The sequence below is a fragment of the Myotis lucifugus genome, unplaced genomic scaffold (assembly GCF_000147115.1).
Source record: "Myotis lucifugus unplaced genomic scaffold, Myoluc2.0 scaffold_46, whole genome shotgun sequence".
In the NCBI taxonomy this organism is placed as follows: domain Eukaryota; kingdom Metazoa; phylum Chordata; class Mammalia; order Chiroptera; family Vespertilionidae; genus Myotis; species Myotis lucifugus.
The window spans coordinates 5,704,508-5,724,169 of NW_005871094.1; the positions used below are offsets into that span (position 1 = coordinate 5,704,508).

The following is a 19,662-nucleotide window of genomic DNA, read 5'->3' on the forward strand; positions in this document are numbered from 1 at the left end:
CATTCGCACTGGATGGCTATTGTTGTGTTGGCTGTTGTCATCTTTTTATTGACTAAACTAAAGTCCTGGTGCATGAAATTTTGTGCACTGGGAGGGGCTCTCAGCCTGGCCTGCACCCTCTCACAGTCCAGGAGCCCTTGAGGGATGTCAGCCTGCCATGAAGGCAGGAGAAGCTCCCGCCACCACCACTGCACTTGCCAGCAGTGAGCCCAGCTTCTGGCTGAGTGGTGCTCCCCCTGTGGGAGCGCATTGACCACCAGGGGGCAGCTCCTGCATTGAGTGTCTTTCCCCTGGTGGTCAGTGCACGTAATAGCGACCAGTCTTTCTGCCATTAGGTCGATTAGCCTTTTACTATATAGGATTATATAGGATAGTCAGGTATTGCAAGTTTTAAAAATTGTGCAATACTAGTTGAAAATCATGGGATAAAGGATAATATTTTTCTCCTCTAAGACAGAAACAAGAATAGAATTTTGTAGTTTCAGTAGAAAAGTACAGAAGATGGCAAATGGGACTCAGAATTTACACTTCATATATATTCATACCTTTGATGATAAAAGATAAGTATGTTTAAAAAGCTGCTAAAAGAAAATTAATATTTAGGAGTAATGTCTGGCTATTTTCTTGATATTTTTAAAAAGACAGATTCTTGGGTTTTATATGAAAGATTATATGGAAGTTAAAAGAAAACCTCGAGTAAATATTAGTAAATTATTTCCATTTGATAGCTATTTGATTATTTTGTATGGTAGTTCTTATATAATTATATGGTGAACTTATGATACTTATCCTTAAAAATTGATATTTTGCAGTGTTTCGAAATATGTTGCATTAATTTCGGAGTTAAGTCAGACACAGTTTATTTTCTGTTTTCATAAGATTAACACAAAGTTATTGATTAGTACTGAGTGCCTTTTCTCTTGAAGGCCAATGTTTATTAATCAGTGAGTGTTGAATTGCTCCCAGTGTCTGTTAGGCATCCTTGGGTTAATGGAGACAGATGATCTGCCCTTGACAGATGCTTCTGGAAACTTAACATTTCAACAGTGGAAGTTAAATTCCTGTTAGGGAGGGAAGCCACTGACTGCTCAGGCAGGTAGGCAGGCAGGCCTTTAGGAGCCAGAGGAATTCTTCACTGTTTGATCAGGTGTCCAGGATGGGACTTTGCAGGTGAAGAAATTTGATTTTATCAGTTCATTCAGAGTTGATGGGGATTGTGAAACTCAATGAAGCTAACCAAGCTAAGCAAGCTTACAGTCAGAGAAAGACAAATATCACATGATCTCACTTATATGTGGAATCTAGTGAACAAAATAGATCTAGAGACATGAAAGCATACAACAGACTGAAGATTCTTAAAGGGAAGGGGAGGGGGTGGGAAGAGATTAACCAAAGAACTTATATGCATATCTCCATGACCCATGGGAACGGACAGTAGTGTGGTGAAGGCCTGGGGAGGAGGTGGGAGTCAGGGATAGGTGGTCAGTGGGGAAAGAAAAGGGGACATCTGTAATACAACAATAAAGATAAATTTAAAAAATTAAAAAGTTGCAAAAAACCATGAGGATAATGCAGAGAACAACTATTTTTACTTAGATTCACTTAACATTTTCCCCATTTACTTTATCATTTACGCATATTTTCTTGCTCTCTCTATATTTATGTATGTATATGTATATATATTTTTTGAATCATTGAATATATATGTGTGTGTGTGTGTGTGTGTGTGTGTATATATATATATATATATATATATATATATATATCATGGCCCTTTACCCCTAAATATTTCAGTGTATATTTCCTAAGAATAAAAATATTTGTATTGATATTCTTAAAATATTTTCATCTAATCTACTATCTGTATCACAGCTTTGTCGGTTGAGGTAAAAAAGTCCTTTATTCTTTGTCCTTTATCAGATTGATATTTTGGAAGATGAGTCTTTTTTTTTATATTAGAAAGTTTCTCAATTTGTGTTTGTCTGATGTTTCCTCATTGTTAGATTCACAGTATGAATTCTTGGCCAGAACTTTACTCCCCCCCTAATTTTTTAAGCTTATTCTTTTTCTAAATTAGGAAGTTAACACGGATAACACGGATGCAATAATATTATCTAAATACAGAATCCATCTATTATTTCAAAATGTTTTTTTTTAAGTATCTTTTTATTGATTTCAGAGAAGAAGGGAGAGGGAGAGAGAGAGAGAAACATCAATGATGAGAGAGAATCACCGATGGGCTGCTTCCTGCACATCCCTCACTGGGGATTGAGCCCACAACCCGGGTATGTGCCCTTGACCAGAATAGAACCCAGGACCCTTCAGTCTGCAGGCTGATACATCAATGATGAGAAAGAATCATTGGTTGGCTGCCTCTTGCACATCCCACACTGGGGATGGAGCCCACAACTGGGCATATGCTGTATATTTTTTGATGTCTTATTCTGTACCCAAATAAGAAATGTCTATTTGTTAAAATCTTCATTTGTGCCTTTTTAAGAATGTTTTAAAAGTTTTTCTCAGATGGGTTTTACATAGTTGTTGTTAAATATTTTATTTTCTTTGTGAAACTTGCTTTTATCACTTATTATATAATGGAGATCTGGCCTGTACATGCAGGTCAGTACATGCAAACCTATTTAATTCTTAAAATGGATCCATGGTCAACCAATGAACTTGTATGCATATATGTATAACCTGTGGACACAGACAACGGGGTGGTGAGGGCCTGAGGGGGCGGGAGGACAGGAGCAGGCTGTAAGAGGCTTATGGGGAGAAAGGAGGACCTATGTAATACTTTCAACAATAAAGATTAAAAAAAATAAAAATAAAATGTATTCATGATAATCCTTGTGCCCTAATTTAATTTTTCTCTGCAGATGTATTTCATGTTGCTTCCGATTTATCCCTGTTATGCCCAGTACTGAGGAAAATACCCTTGTACCTATATTCTTGCTTGTGTTACTGTATCTGTAAAATAGATGCCTGGAAATGGAATTGCTTAGTCATAGACCATGTATATATGTCTTTGGTGACATATTCTACCAAGTTATCCTCTCAAAACTATTTGACGCTTTTAAAATCAAGTAAACTTTATTGTATATGTTCGTTGTTAAAAGACATTCAAAATTTTGTTTGAAAGAAGCCTCATGAAAGTTAATTCTAAACAAAAAGTGTGTATCTATTTGTCCATTCATATGGGGAATCTAAAGAGAGCAAAAGCATGATTTACACCTTACCTAACTTAAATACAGTTTTGGAAATCAGATATATATTTACTTATATGTATTCAACAACAGAAAAACTTCACTGGTCAGTAGACTTTGAATTTAGACTAAAAGTATTGAGTGTAGTTTAGGGGAGAGAGTCAAGAAGGACACTTCCTGGGGGATTGGCGTGGGCTGACGTCGAGGCAGAGTTTCACCGTGTCATGTGGGCCCTCAGACTGAAGCAGTGTGCCTGTACTCAGAGATAAAGTACGGACAGTTGGTGGCAGACCTGGAGCTCCGTAAAGGTGTGGATTTGGTCCCCTCGGCGGCAGAGGGCTCTTCTGATTTAGTACTCTATTGCCGGGTAGCAATTGACCCCCCACATTCAGTGCTCAGAACACCCAAACACATGTATGATCTCTTAGCAGTTTCTATGGGGCAGGGACTTGGGCGCAGGCAGCACTGTTGCCACCTTCTGTTCCTTAGAAGCAAGCCAGTGCGTCCAGCCCACATTCAAGGGGAGGGCACCGGGTTCCTCCTTTCAAGGAGGGGGTGTCGGGGTCTGGGAACACATTTTAAAACTACCACACTGGGTTCTTAAGGAGAGGCTCGATGGTACGATTTTGAAAAGGAAAAAAGCATGGTGTCCAGCAGAAGATTAATGTGGTAGCAGTGTCAAAGATGACCTGAAGAAAGGGGGACGTGGGAGGGAGGGCTGGTGAGGCAATCCCCAGTGAGGTAGTGATGGAGTCGTCCAGGGAGATGCGAGAGGGACAAGGCAGGGCACAGGAGGGGTGCAGCGGAATGAGAGAGAGGGAACGAGAGGCGGAAATCGTCTCAAGGTTTCCAGGTCTGAAGAACGAACGATCAGGCATGTAATAACTGGAAAGAGAAACCAGTTTTTGGTTTTAGACATTTAAGGGGGGAAATTCCCAAGCAGTTGAAACTATAGAACCAAGGGCTCCAGTTGAAATGTCGAGCCAAAGAGAGAAAGTTCACATTTGTCATCCAAAAATTTTTGTGGGATGAGTCCGCAGAGAGGCCGGAGCACGGAGGCCCCGGCCTTTGGGGGAAGCCGTGGTCTGGAGCATGATGAGCAGGAGCTAGATCTGTGTTCCTGGCAGGAAGGAGGAGGTGGACCGATGCCGAGCGTCACGTGTTACAGAATCTGAAGAGAATGATGTTTGAAATGCATGCATTTGCCTGTCAGATTATTAGAGGTGACAGCGCTTTAAGTGGAGTAGAACAATTTTGGAAATTGGATTATAACATTTAATGTGATGATTCACTTTCTAAAAAGTGCTGGAGGTGGGAGGATGAGTGGCTGGCACGCCTTCCATCACAGCTTTTGAGATCTTACACCCATCTCGCTTCCTTTTAGCACCACCGAGCCTCCCTGGAATGGCACTGCTACTCCGTTCTCAGCTGGAGGGAAGAAGTAGGATTTTGCCTCTTGTTTTCAGGGAGTCATTTAACAGTAAGTGAAATTAACTTGATAATTTTTTTTAACTTCACCTGTTGCTATTCATTACTCTTACCTGTACTCTCCCCCGAACTCTGTTAGTATGACTGTTCCAGATCAGATATCAGATGAGGGATCACCTATTTTTTTCTCTCCCTTACCTCCCAGTTTCAAGCATACTTCGATTATTGATATGCTTTGTTAATTGAACTTGTAGGGATGCAATTAGTATTTAGTAAATATTAAAGTTAGCAACTGGCAAATCTAAATTAGTAACTGACAGATGGATTTTATCTTTTGTATCTATACATGTATTTAATCAGTTTTCAATGAGTAAAATAATTGTTAGGAAGATGTAGCAAAAACAAGAAAATAGTTTAAAAAATCACTTTATATGGCCTAGTATATTTCAAAATTTCTATAAGAATTTGAGATTAAATGGGCCAAAGGATTATGTAGTGAAACACTGACAAAACCAGAAATTAAATCTTGAGTGTCCTCTGCTACATGGTTAGATGGTGGTGTTTTTTTCTGACAGGTTATTTTCCTTTAAGAAAAAAACTTTAGGTCCACCAAAGACTTAAAGAAATGAAATCAGCGTAACAACAGTAACTGTGGTTTCAAATTAAAGGGTAAACTCTATGCTGGAAAAAAAGAGCTGCTGTTATCAGTTCTTTTTAGCACAAAAAGATATGCTTGTTCTTGGCAACCTCATCTTTGAATAAATAGGGGCCTTGCTTGATGTCGCTTAGTTCTGCAGTGTGCCTGGGGGAGCTCTGGCCCAGGTGAAAGGGGTCAGAGGGCGGTGGGAAGGGAGAAGGGGCGTGAGGAAAGGCTGAGAGGTTTTGGCTCGGATAGCACAGAGGTAAGTGAAGGTGGCGTGACAAAGAGCGTCGCTGACTCTACACATGTCAGTACAGCCGTGGAGGTTCTCACGTGCAGTTTTCATTACACATGTTAAGCCTTTTCTTTCTGTCAGTAGGTGTGAGAGGGAGGAACAGAAAAAAGAGTGAGAAAGGGTGTCTCGGGAGATCACCGATTGTGTTGTTTGTTTTCACAACTCAGGAGCTGGATGTATTTGCAAAAATTACAGCATGACTTTTACTCGTCTGTGGGCATCTGACAAAAACTTAATGTGGTTAATTGGCGTATTTTCCTTTTCCTGTTTCCCACCCATCCGGTCCTGTCCTCTTTCCCTTACATTCTCTGGAACTCACTTCGGGCACCGTCAGTCCCAGAAGCTCCCTCCAGTGGCCTCTTCTGTTCCCAGGGCCCGACACTGGCTGGATTAATTGTCCTCCTCCCCGCCTCTCTGTCTCCAGAATGGCCTGGAATCACTCTATCACTGGGCTTCCACAACTTGTCATGTGAACGTGTTTATGAGCTTGTTTGCCCTACTACACTCTGAGTTCCTCAGTAGGTGGGGCCAAGCCTTACTCCTCTGGGTATCCCACATCTAATAAATGTTGAATAAACAGACGAGTGCTTTCCCTGTGCCTTGTGGTAGACACACCACGGTCCGTCAGTGTGGCAGTGAAATCACCGAGCTTTGATGGCTAGGAGATCTGTGACTAGAGAGAGATACCACACGGGCCTTGAAGAATCGGGGGTGGACTGCAATGAGGAAGGCACAGATCCTGGTCTCCAGGTGCTCCACTGAGTAGGTCCGTGAGGGCTGGGGTGCAAGAAGCCAGTCAGCGGTGCAGTGTGGTGAGCGTTGCCGCAGAGGCCTCTCGTACAAGCGCCCGGAAAGCATGGGATGCATTTGACCTGGGGGGGCCTGGGAAGACTGGCCTTTGAGTTGAGTCTTCAACTACTTATGTAGTTGCTCACCTTTCGGAGGAGAAGGAGGAGCATCTGGCAAGCTGTAGAGGTATGAGGATCCCTTTTTGAAAAGCTGAGAAGGAACATTTGAAGTTCATGAGTGTTGAGGAGTGGGGAAATGAGATGGGAAGGAGCCGTGTGTGTGTGTGTGTGTGTGTGTGTGTGTGTGTGTGTGTGTGTGTAAAGCTGGCAGCTGGTCTTTGCCCCGGTGGCTGTGAGGAACCATTGGCAGTTTTTAAATCAGAGGAATGGCACAGATTCGCATTTTAGTAAAATGTCTCAGAACAGTGTGAAAATTGGACTGGAAGGGAATAAACTAAAGAGAATAGACTGGTTAGGAGACCAGTGCAACAACAGTCCAGATGAGTGAGGTGAAGGGCCTGGATTGAGGGAATGGAGATGTGGAAGAGAAGAGAAAGTGTAGAGTATGATTTTTGTGGGTAGAATTTGTGAGACTCAGTGACTGGAGCTACGTAGAGCAGTTGTGAGAGAAACAGGAGGACAGAAAATGTTTGTAGATTATTCAATCCTCTAACCACTGGATGGGAGAGTAGAAAGGAAGCCTTGGGTTTGGTTTGGACATTTGAAAATGGAGCCTCCCTCTGCAGGAGGCGACCAGGCAGATCAGGGGAAGACGCCACCCCCATCACCCTGCTGCTGCTGCCACTGCTGGTCGCCGTGGCTGCCTGCCCTCAGCCCTTGCAGCCTCTGCGGCTTTGTCTGGAAGGTCAGAAGATGTCCGGTCTATCTGGTCTAATTAGCATATTACCCTTTTATTAGTATAGATGTGTCTGGGAATTTGACTATTCTGGGAACCTGATATAAGAGGAATCATACAATATTTGTTTGCCCTTTTGTGACTGGCTTATTTCACTTAGCGTAGTGTCTTCGAGCTTCATCCATGTTGTAGGATGTGTCACAATTTCCTTCAGTGTTCTTAGAGTGTGACTTAAACACACTTCTTCTTGTCAAGAATACAGCTATTCCACAACCATTGTTAAGTTCTCAAGTTCTGCCACATTAGTTCTACACAGGGAGAGGGGAGATAGAAGACAGGAATTCACTTTTAGTACCTATATCCCATTTACCACAGGCCAGGCGCTGAGTTAGTTGCAAATGCTGCATTTGACTCAGTCTTCACAACAGCTCTGTGAGGTGGGGATTACGGTTTTCCTCATTCTAGAACTGAAGAAACTGAATTTCAGAGAGTTAAGTAGCTCGTACAAGGTCACACCACTTGCAAGTTAACTGAGCCAGGATTCCAGTCCTGATCATCCCCATACCAAGGCTCCCCGTGCTTTTCATGACCCTTCGGTTCTCTAATTCTGTTACTCTAAAGGAGTCAAATCTCTTTTCTAGTCATTTATAGAGCGGTTATTTCTAGAACTCAGGACCTGCATGGAAGTCAGCCAGTGGGCCTTGGAGGCGTTAGAAGGCTGTGCTTATCTCTGCATCTTTGTTCCGTGTTGTGCTTTGAAAGCTTTGAGAGCACTACTGAGTTTTTTAGTTTCATCTCCATTCTGTGACCAATTGTTGGAGAGACCCAAAGTCTGAAGTTTGTGTTGACTTTAGAAAATCATCCTCTGAGGCTCATTTCTGGAATGAGTTTAAAGAAGAAGAGTACCAGCAGCCAGGTTCAGTCTTAGAGTGGGTGCTTGGAAAAGGATAAGTGGTTTTCTGGGGTCATTAGAGTGGATCAGATTACCTTCTAAAGTAATGATGGAAACAAAGAATAAATCAGAGAAACTGTGAAACACCCTGCATTCTTCCTTCAGGCAAGTAATACCATATCTTCGATGACAGATAATGATTTTCTCTCGAATACTGACAGAATTAGAAAATTTCCAGTGGTACATTTAAGTCAGTGGTTCTCAACCTTCCTAATGCCGCAACCCTTTAATACAGTTCCTCATGTTGTGGTGACCCCCAACCATAAAATTATTTTTGTTGCTACTTCATAACTGTAATTTTGCTACTGTTATGAATCGTAATGTAAATATCTGATATGCAGGATGTATTTTCATTGTTACAAATTGAACATAATTAAAGCATAGTGATTAATCACAAAAAAATATGTAATTATATATGTGTTTTTCGATGATCTTAGGCGACCCCTGTGAAAGGGTCGTTTGACGCCCAGATTGAGAACCGCTGATTTAAGTGGTTTAGTGTCCGGGTGATTAGGAAGTGTAGAATCTCTTCTGCTTTATTTCAGGGCTCTTCTCTTGTTCTCACTGCATCCATTTAAGAGCAACTAATTAATGGTCAGTGAAAAATTCCTCATTGTAAAGGTCATGGACAAAGCACATGCCCGGTTGCATTTGCCTACTTAGGGGACTTAAACTGTAATCAGATGTTCAGCTTTATTGTTTTCTTCAAGTGTAAAGGAAAGAACAATGCTCAAGACACAGCTAAGGTATTTTTAAAGCATGCAATTTGTGTGACTCTTGCTGAGTCAGGTGAGTGGGTGATGCTGGCAGAGTTGTAGAAAAAGAACTGACTTCTAGCAAGGAATGAGAACCCACGCTCAACAGAACAGGAGTAGGGCTGAGAATATGCTGAAGGAGAAGGAAGACTGAGTGGTTCGATGTGGGGCAGGTGCCTGAAGAGTGACTCAAAGTGACTAGTTCTGGGGCTCAAAGGGAAATGGACTTGCTCTCTTTACCCGTGGCCTTGAGAGAAGAGCCCAGCCGAGTCTGGGAGTGGAGATAGGGTGGCCTGACAGAACGGACTGACTCCAAAGAATTGCCAGTCGGGGGGAAATAATATTGTGGACGACCTAGGAGAGTCCTCTTAATGTTCTAGACCTACCATGAAATTGCGTACGGTGAGATGATTGTGCTTAAAAACATAGTCTAAATGGATAGCATTTCTATTCCCAAGGTGCACAGTGGTAAAGTCTCGGTGTATTTGAACAAACTCTCAGTCTGTTATTCGTTAGAAGTACCCAGTAGGGGGTTCTTGCTGGCAGACAAGAGAGTCAGGATATGATGTCTTCACAGGACAAAACTGATGCATTTAATTCAACGACAAAACTCTAATGCCAAATCTCAGGGTGGGACAGGGAGCATTGGCAGAAAAGTACCCTTTTTTTTTTTTTACACAACATTTAATCTTTAAAGTTATTCTCTAATTGTCATCACTCAGTTTATAAGTGCAGAAAATGGCTCCTTTAACCGCAATAGGTTCAGGAGGGGCAGAGACCTGGAGTTTATTTATTCATTTGAGAAGAAAGCCCAGGAGAGGCAAAAGAATGTAGTGTCTGAAGATACGATAATGTTATGTGATTGTCCTGTAATGTAGTTGGAATCCTAAAGACTAGGATAGATTTGAGGTATAGAGGTTACATGACTCTAGTTTAATTGTCCTCTGGTTTTTGTCTTTATTATCTTCACTGTTAAGTTGTATGAAACTTAATACCGTGTTCTCTAGTTTAAATTGAAGCTGGAATTATTCCTTGATATGAGGCAATATCTCAGCAGCTTTCTCACTCTGATGAGTGATATATAGTCATCAGGTAACTGTTGACACCTACTAAATACAAGTGCATTGCATGCTTTAAGCAGATACTAAAATGAATCAGAGATAGACATTTATTTTTCAAGTTGTCTGTCTGTGAATGATGGTTGGGAACTTGCATTCTGCAGTCAGATCCAACCCAAGTTCAGATCCTGGTTTTGACATGAACTATATATAAAACCTTGGAAAAGCTACTCAATCTCTCTAAACCTTATTAGGCTATATATCTAGTACATGTCAACACCTTGATCTCCATAATAGCACCTATCTCATAGGAGTGCAGGAGGCCTCAGGAGATAATGGTTGTAAAGGACTTGGAATGTAGGAATTCCTCCGTAAAATTACACAACACACACAGAGGAAGAGAATTGTCCTATGGGCCCACGGCATTATGCCTTTGCTGGAAGTTCAGTGTTAGAGATACGACTTGGGGTGTTACTTGTATGGAAGCAATCACCTGGACTGTATGACACTGAATGCCATTCCCAAAGGCAAACACAAGAAATAACAGGACAGAACCAAAAAATATTTTCTTAATCCACAAAAGTGGTCTAGTAATTATATTTCTTATTTTCTTTGATGTTTTGTTTGTATTAATTCCTGGTAACTCAGATATTAAAGGAGTTGAATCAGACTGATACCAATATGAAGATAATGCATCAATTCTTTTGATACATGATTAGGGAGCCTGTTATGTTCACCTCCCATGAGTTCTAGCACTAGATCTAGTTTATCAGTGCTGAAAACATAGGAGGTTAAGGAGCCATTCTGATGTCTGGCTCTCAAACTCAGGCATTTGGCTGACTATTAAAGATAGGTGGCTATAAATGTTTGAGGATTTTCAGGCAAAATGGATGGAACTACTAAATCCTATATAATAAAAGGTTAATATGCAAATTGTCCCCTCAACCAGGAGTTTGACCAGGGGGTGGGGCGGGGCCGGTGGGCCCCTCCCCCAGGCTGGCCCAGCCCAATTGCCCTGATCAGAGCTGGCCAGCTGGACCCTATCCGTGCACAAATTCGTGCACCGGGCCTCTAGTTTGGTAAATAATAAAGTAGCAAAGTTGGATTTCTTAGCTCAGTATTTCCTCAGACATCTCAACTTAAATTCTAAATATTTAATATCACTGATTACCCTGTAAGGTGATTTATTCTTTAAAAAGTTATATAATATTTGATATGTGCAAAAGGTTACATAATTCTATAAATTAATAGTACATTATCAGTATATTAAAGCTACTGTGTGACGAGGAGCTTAAATTGTTTGCTGTGTTATTATAGCTTAGTATACATTGCTCAGTCATTAAATATGTCTTGAATGCCAAATGTCTGGTGATGGGCCTGGGGTCCTTGTGGGTCAGTAGGTCCAGTATTTGAGGAAAAGAGCTGAACACGGACCAAAGGGGTGTGAGGATGAGCTGGAACCCAGCAGAGTCCGTGTCTGTCACCACGTCTAACTTGAAGCGAGGGATGACTGCTGCTGTAGTTCCTCCTTTCAGATCTCACGTAAATTCCTCTTTTGGCCAACTCTGACCCAGAAACACTTATAGAAGGGAATTCTGGGAAATAGTTCCAACTTACCCAAGTTACTACAGTTCAAACCACATGTGCTCTTATACTTATTTGTTGTATTGTAAACAAGAGAGACATTCAGAATTATTTCTTCTTAGAATATATCAGGATATTTGAGATAGCAGAATAGTTAAAAAAATAAAATTTAACCTGATTAGACAATTATTTTCTTTTCCATTAAACCATATGTTTATTTTTAAAACCATGAAATAACTTAAAAAAGAGTAATATAATCTTCCTTCTTCTGTTGCAAGAAAGCATTCTTTTAATTTGCTAAGTTGGATCTTGTGCTAAAAGTTTTTTTTTTTTAAAAATTGTCTAGTACAGTGCCATCTAGCGATAAATAATTTATTTTCTGGTTTTGGAAATAGTTCACTGTCACATTTTACTTCTTGATAAATCAAGAACTTTATTTATTTATTTATTTATTTTAAAATATATTTTATTGATTTTTTACAGAGAGGAAGGGAGAGAGATAGATAGTTAGAAACATCGATGGGAGAGAAACATCGACCAGCTGCCTCCTGCACATCTCCTACTGGGGATGTGCCCGCAACCCAGGTACATGCCCTTGACCGGAATCGAACCCGGGACCTTTCAGTCCGCAGGCCGACGCTCTATCCACTGAGCCAAACCAGTTTTGGCAAGAACTTTATTTTTAATCATTCCTAACTCATAAGACATAGGGAGCTATTTTTATTTTTATTTTTTAATATATTTTTATTGAGTCCAGAGAGGGAGAGGGAGAGAGCGAAACATCAATAATGAGAGAGAATCCTGTACGCCCCACACTGGCGATCAAGCCTGCAACCCAGGCATGTGTCCTCACCAGGAATTGAACAGCAACCTCCTGGTTGATAGGTCTACGCTCGACCACTGAGCCACACTGGCTGGGCAGGAGCTATTTTTAAATAAATCAAATATTTATAAATAATGAGAAAAGTAAAAAGCTGGAAAAGATTTTTTTTTATCCTTACTGGTAGGTTCTATTTACTTTCTCATCTATAAACCATAATGAATCACTATTTGTCCATTTACTGGATTCCATTTGTATCCAGGAGGAAAATAATTGTTTTGTTTATGAAAAGAATAGGATTATTTTAGAAATGTGATGTAGTGGAATGAGTGAGTATGGGCTTTAAAATCAGGCAGGCATGGGTTTGTCTTTTGGCCTTATTTTTCTTTGATTTTGGCAAGCACTGTTCCAAGAACTTTATATGAGCGGAATCATTAAATATTCACAAAAACCTAATGAGGCATGTTGTAACACATGAGGAAACCAAGGCTGGCCGAACAGTTGTGTTAGGGTGCTTACCTCATTGCTTTTTGGTTACTTGTGTGTTACCTGTTTTTCTAATACAGAGTGACCCTCTGCAAGGAAGGTCTTGTTCATGTTTTCCCAGCACCTAGTGCAGATTCAAACATCCCCAGTCCAGTTGATGACTATTTGTGGGGGTTTTTTCTTCTATGAATAGCCACAAGAACAATAGAAAATTAAATTATTAGGTAAAATATCAGTGTTTTCTCTATATTTTATTTGAGTGAAAAATAGATAAAAAAGGGTGTGTGTTATACAGTCAGAAACTCTAGGTTCTATTCTCTGATTGGCCACTTAATTTATTTTAATCTCAGTTACACAAGCAAAGAACGCCAGGGAGACTGGTTGTAAAACTCAGCAGTCTCCCAACTCTCCCCTTCTCTCCCCCACCCCTGGGCCCTACCCTTGGGAGTTCAACTCTAAGACCTGGTTCTTATTATTTACTTCCAAATCTCTAGATAGCCTGCTGCTCTTTCCAATTTGTAATGTTTCAGTCTTGGGCAATACCTTTGCCTTCTCACGATAGATGAAGAGATTTATCTTTCTTATGCGCCCTTACCCTATGTGAAGAGCCCTCATTCATGCTCATTAGAATTAAATTTTGAATAACAATCAGTGGTTACATTAGCAAAAGTATAAAAACTTTCACAGCTGAGGCATATAATCCATGGTTACTTATTCTTCCCAACACAATTATTTTTGTTTTCCTTGGTATTAATTGCCTTTTTGGAAAAGAGTTTGTTTGCTTAGATTTTATGTATTTGTCACTTATTCATTCCTAAGCTATTCCCCAGATGTCTAAATATAGTTAGGATATGTGACCAGTTTAGCTCTTCTGATAAAATATTTTGTCATTTATAGAATGAAGGGTCCAGATGACATGAAGACTTAGGCTACTTGTATCTCAAACTTTATGGTTCCATGGAACAGACACCTGGATATTTTGTGCTGTCATGTCATTAGTGGACAACATTGCCAGCTCATACACAGCCTTCCTCTGGGACCTACTGGTCTTAGGTTAGTTGGAGCCTCTCTGCTGCCTCCCAGAGGGGCTGGGGGACTCAGGGTCTGGCTGGAAGTGGAGCCACATTTGTGTGTGATCAAGACTGCTTGTCTGCAAGAGCTCTGCCAAATACAAATAATGAGCTAGAAATACCCCAGGTCCGGCCAGAAGACCAGAGATTCTTTGGTTAGGGAGAGTTACTTGAGTCTTTTGCCAGGTATAGAGTACTCACCTTTTATAGTGAATAATCACGGAGAAGCAGAGTGGATAAATAAAGTTGCCAGGGGTGAAATAAAGACTAAATGGCATATGAGATATGAGTAAACAATTATTAAAATCTTGTTTAAAACAATAAAAACAAAACAGAAAGATCCCTAGCAGGAGCTTCTCACAGATAGTTGTAGGAAATAATGCTGGAGGCGTTAAGTGTGAATGACCTAGTGACGCTTAGCTTTGCAGGTATTTTGTTTACTTTTATCATAGATTAGTGTGCTTGTGAATAATGTCCGAGATGTTATTTTGGGGGATGTCGTTACTTTAAGTAAATATAGAAGAAACACTAGAGGACAGAATGAATCTGTATAGGCATACCGGTTCCAGACAACCACAGAAAGCGAATATTGTAATACAGTGAGTCACTTGCATTTTTTGGTTCCCCAGTGCATATAAAAGTTACGTTGATACTATACTGTGGTCTGTTAAGTCTGCGATAGCATCATGTCTAAAAAACAATGTACATATCTTAATTAAAAAACCCCTTATTGCTAAAAAAGTACTAACCATTATCTGAGCCTAAATTTATACATTTTTTTTTGCTGGTGGGGAGGGTCTTACCTTCAATTTGTAGAAAGTACAGTATCTGCAAAGCGCAATAAAAGCAAAATGTGATAAAATGAGGTATGCCCGTACAGTTTTAAAAAAATATATATATTTTATTGATTTTTCTCAGAGAGGAAGGGAGAGGGATAGAGAGTCAGAAACATCGATGAGAGAGAAACATCGATCAGCCGCCTCCTGTACACCTCCTACTGGGGATGTGCCCGCAACCAAGGTACATGCCCTTGACCGGAATCGAACCTGGGACCTTTCAGTCCGCAGGCCGACGCTCTATCCACTGAGCCAAACCGTTCAGGGCATGCCCGTATAATTTTAATATTTGCTACAGAAGCTGTCATTCTGGATGGCTAGCACTAGGAGGCCACAGAGACCACGATTCTAATGGACTTGGGTTTAGTCATGCATCTTTCCTGTTGGTGTTGAAAAGGAAACCTCGGGTAGAAAGCCCAGACAAAGTGCAGTAAAAACTTCTTCAAATGCAGGATCACTTAAAATAATTAAAGATTAGTCATCCCATTTGTCATAATGCAGTAAAAAATGAATCTAAAATAGGCAACACTACTTCTTTCTATGTTTGTGACATTGTAAATAAGTGACGTCTGTATAATCACCTCTTTTTAAAATTGTCATTCTGGTGTTTAGTTCTTGAATCCCTGGATCCAGGCCCTGATTGCTTTATGCCTGGATGATTTCAGTAGCTTCCCAATAGATTACACTTTGGCCTCGTTTTCTTCCAGTCGATTCTTGTTAAAACCAATAGTTTTCCATCAGAAATAGTTTTGATCATATGTGTCCTCTGATTAGAAACTTTTGGTAGTTTCCAGTCAAATAGTGTTTAAATCCAAACATATCCATTCACTCATTCATTCATCACATAGGTATGAGTTCCTTTATGCAACAAGACAGTCACTTGTGGGTGTTATATTTGCCCATGCATTTTCTCAGTATTCTCCACAGAGTCTCTATTACAGCTAAATAGATATATCTATTCGTCCCTAAATTTGTACCTTTCTGCTTTTAAACATAAACCAGCCTCTTGGTCATTTCATAATTCTCTTCTTTCAGAGCTGCTGGTTATTCAAACCTGATCTCCCTCAGTGACTGTGCCATCTCTCAGCCTTTGTGGTACTTAGTTTATACTCTGTTAGATTCATTTATTTTTAGCTTTTCTCTGTTAAAATTTGAATTTGTATGTGTGGTTGCTTAAGAATAAGGTGGTCTTTTTTCTTTTTATTTCCTCTTAGTGCCAAATATAATAAAAGGGGAACACATACTTTCGGTAGCTTTCCCTGCAGCCTTTGTCCACTCTCTTCTTTTCTAACAGAAACTCGGTTTTGTTCAAGAATCCACTCTTCTCTGTATGTCCATGTACTTTGAGGAAGGTGGGCTGGGGCCTCAGACTCCACATCATGAAGGTTCCATTCTTGCCATTCGTGGGACAGGAAGTTGGCTGGGGCTGGGGTGGGGACTTTGCTGGTACGATGGAGGGGAAAGTGCATCAGAATCATGTGGGGGAGTTTTTTTAAATTAAAAATATACTTTCCACCCCCCAGATTCTGACCTCCTATTACTCTCGTATTCCTTCATGATTTGTGATTTGTTTGTTTTGTGGCCCCAAAGGAGGTGAGCATCCTACCCTGGCAGCCTGCCCTGTGTGGATCCCCTCTGTAGCCTTTCCTATTAAAGTTAGTGATGGGACCATTTGTCCTGACACCTGATCCAAGGCTGCCGTGTCAGTGTTTAGTTCCTCTCCAACTGATTCTTCTATTTTGTGTTTACTGACATGGATTTAGTGGGATTTGTTAAAGAATTGTTTTTTAAATTATTAATAGCTTGTCTTTTTTTTTCAGAGAAGGTTTGAGGCAATTCTACAGCAAAGATATGTAAAATGAAATAACATGTAAACAGAAAATCAGAACTAAGGGAAAGTTTACAAATATATTGATTGATTTTGATTCAGATTTGGTTCTGGTGTTTTTTTTATTGAAATATAATTTATATACAGCATTATATTAGTTTCAGGTGTACAACATAATGAAACGATCTCCACAATAAGCTTAGTTAACATCTGTCACCATATACAGTTACAGATTTTTTTGTGTGATGAGAACTTTTAAGATTCACTCTCTTAGCTAATTTCCAGTATGTAATGCAGTATTATTAACTACTAGAGGCCTGGTGCACGAATACGTGCACGGATGGGATCCCTTGGCCTGGCTGATCAGGGTGTCTCGCCCAGTCCCGATCGGGGCTGGCTGGCGGGGAGGGGCCGCCGGAGGTTCTGATCGGGGCTGGCCAGTTTCGGGGAGGGCCCGCAGTGGGTTGGCCGGCCGGCGGGGGTGGGGAAGGAGCTGCATGAGATTGGCTGTGGGAGCATTGAGCATCTGCCTCCTGGTGGTCAGTGCATATCATAGCGACTGGTTGACTGATCGTTCTGGTCATTCAGTCGTAAGGGTCGCTTAGGCTTTTATATAGATAATCACCACACTGTATATTATATCCCCATAACTTCCTCATTTTATAACTGGAAATTTGTACATTTTGACCCCACTTACCCATTTAGTCCACCCTCCCACTCTCTCCGTGCGCTCAGGGTTCTTTTTTGTTTAGTTTTTGTCTTGCTTTTTTAAGTGGAAGCTTTTTCTATTAAAATTATTAAAAGCGTTTTTGGCTTTTAGGTATTATACTATTCTCTGCATGATAACCTTATATATATCAACATTGGTGAACTTATTTTTATTAGTTTTAATAGCTTTCCTTCATAATTCTCTATAGAAATAAAGTGTTTTCTACAATTGTCACTTGTAGATACAGACAATTTTGTCACTTCATTAAAATTTTTATATCTCAGATCATTTCTTTTATTACATTACTAGGATCTCTACCTTTTTGAATAGAAGTGATGGTTGTAGTCACCATGGTCTCATTTCCTGGTTTTTAAAGGAAATCCTTTTATTAATTAGTCATTAAGCATGATTTTGTTTTAGGATTTTGTTAAGGAAGTTCTTTTCTATTCTTGATATGCTAGAATTACTTTGCAAAATCATGAGTGGTGGTAAAAGAATTAACGAAACCATTTCTCATCCTCTAAGGACAAATCTGACCTTGGATGAACTTTTTATTCATTTCCTCTAAATCCTGATAAAAGTGGAAAGAAAACCATGTTACTAGGCAACATTGCTTAGGGTAGAAGGGATCTTTATTTGGTAGATGTATTAGCATTGGGAGGAACTACACATGAAACCTAAATTCTTGGTTAGAAGCAATAGCTTTGAGCATCCCTGGGAGCACATTTCAGAGATGGGTGTAAACTTTGTGGGGACCCTGGAAGCTGTGGCTTGGGCCAGTGAGGTGTATTGGGTCCTGTTTGGGACAAAAGGCTTCTAAGCTAGCATGACTCTGCGCCCACCCTGTGATTCTCATTTCCTTGCACCTGAGCTCTCATCTGAATGCCAAAGAGAGGCCCTGTGGACTCCTGGAAAAGCTCTTCCCATGAAGAGAAACACTTGAGACTGCCCTGCCAGGATGCTGTGTTTTCTTACGCTTTCTGAGTTGATGGCTGCTGTGTGTGGCCTTTGGTAATTGGCTAGCTCAGAATGTGCAGTGAGAAGTCCCATGTGGGCATTGCACCGTGCATTCAATCAAAATACAGAAATAAAGTGTTTACTGGGGCTGATCAAAGTTTATAACTCTCCCTTATAACCTTTAATTTCTAATTTTTATTTATTGGAAAACTCGTATTCTCTAACTATAAATTAATATTATAAATTCAAACTTACAAAAATAAATATACACAATATACCTTTCTTTTTTGTTAGAGTCCGTATATGTTTGCCAACCCCAAAATATGTTTACTACTAAAAAGTGTTTGATAGCTAATGTTTTAGACCTGTGTGGTCCAATGGGTAGATATTTGTTCTCCTAATATAGCTATTAAATGAAATGTGATTAAAAATTCAATTTCATGGTTGCACTACTAGCCTCATTTCAAGTGCTCAATAGCCACAGGCGACTAGTGGCTACCATATTGGACAGGATAGATGTAGAACATTTTCATCATTGCAGAAAGTTCTGTTGGACACCTTCTAGGTTTTATTGTTTATTCATCCAGATTACCAGAGAGCTTTATATTTTTACTATATATGTTACATACTATAAGAAACTGCTGGATGAACCAATTAGGATCTCTCTCAGGGACAGTATTGAAGACCCCAGTGTATTATTTACAAAATAATTTGCTAGGGGAATATTTCTCAGATTTGCATACCAGAACAAATTCTGTTTCTCCTGAGATTCACCAGTCCATCATGGCCGGTGTGAATTTGCAATTGTTTTTCTCTTTCTGCTTTATCAACTAGATAGTGTAGGGCCAAATTTATGGCTAAATTTAAGAAACCTCTGGCTTACATAATTGCATGCTTATTTTTTCTTTCTCTGAAGTTTTATATTTATAAAATAGGATTTTACTGTAATGTCTGAATTTTTAAGGCTGTCTCAAATGCTTTGTTGAAAGGAGGCAAAGTATCTACAATAATAAAAGTGTAATATGCTTATTAGACCGGACAGCCGAACGACCTTCTGGACGTCATTCCAGACGTCCTTCCGGACAAAGCCGCGGCGGTGGGGGCTGAGGCAGAGGCGGTTAGGGGCGATCAGGCAGGCAGGTGAGTGGTTAGGGACAATCAGGCAGAATGGTTAGGGGCAATCAGGCAGGCAGGCAGGCAAGTGGTTAGGAGCCAGTGGTCCCGGATTGCAAGAGGGTGCAGGCCAGGCTGAAGGGACCCACTCCCTGTGCACAAATTTCGTGCACCAGGACCTCTTGTATAGTAATAAAAAGCTTCAAAATTTTGATGGATATTTTTGTTACTTATTACTTTAGTCACTTATTAGGAGCCACTTACTGCTGAACATCAGTCCT

General features: G+C 40.3%; 1 long non-coding RNA gene across 2 annotated transcripts in view; it reads left to right on the plus strand.

The window, feature by feature from the left end:
- The first annotated feature begins 2,289 nt into the window (after nucleotides 1-2,289).
- LOC111825914 overlaps nucleotides 2,290-19,662 on the plus strand; it is a 50,934-nt gene continuing 33,561 nt past the window's right edge. Inside the window, exons 1-2 of one of the 2 annotated variants that reach the window (XR_002829149.1) lie at nucleotides 2,290-4,429; nucleotides 4,591-4,686. This is a non-coding gene — a long non-coding RNA (uncharacterized LOC111825914). The other variant, XR_002829148.1, reaches the window with a different exon arrangement.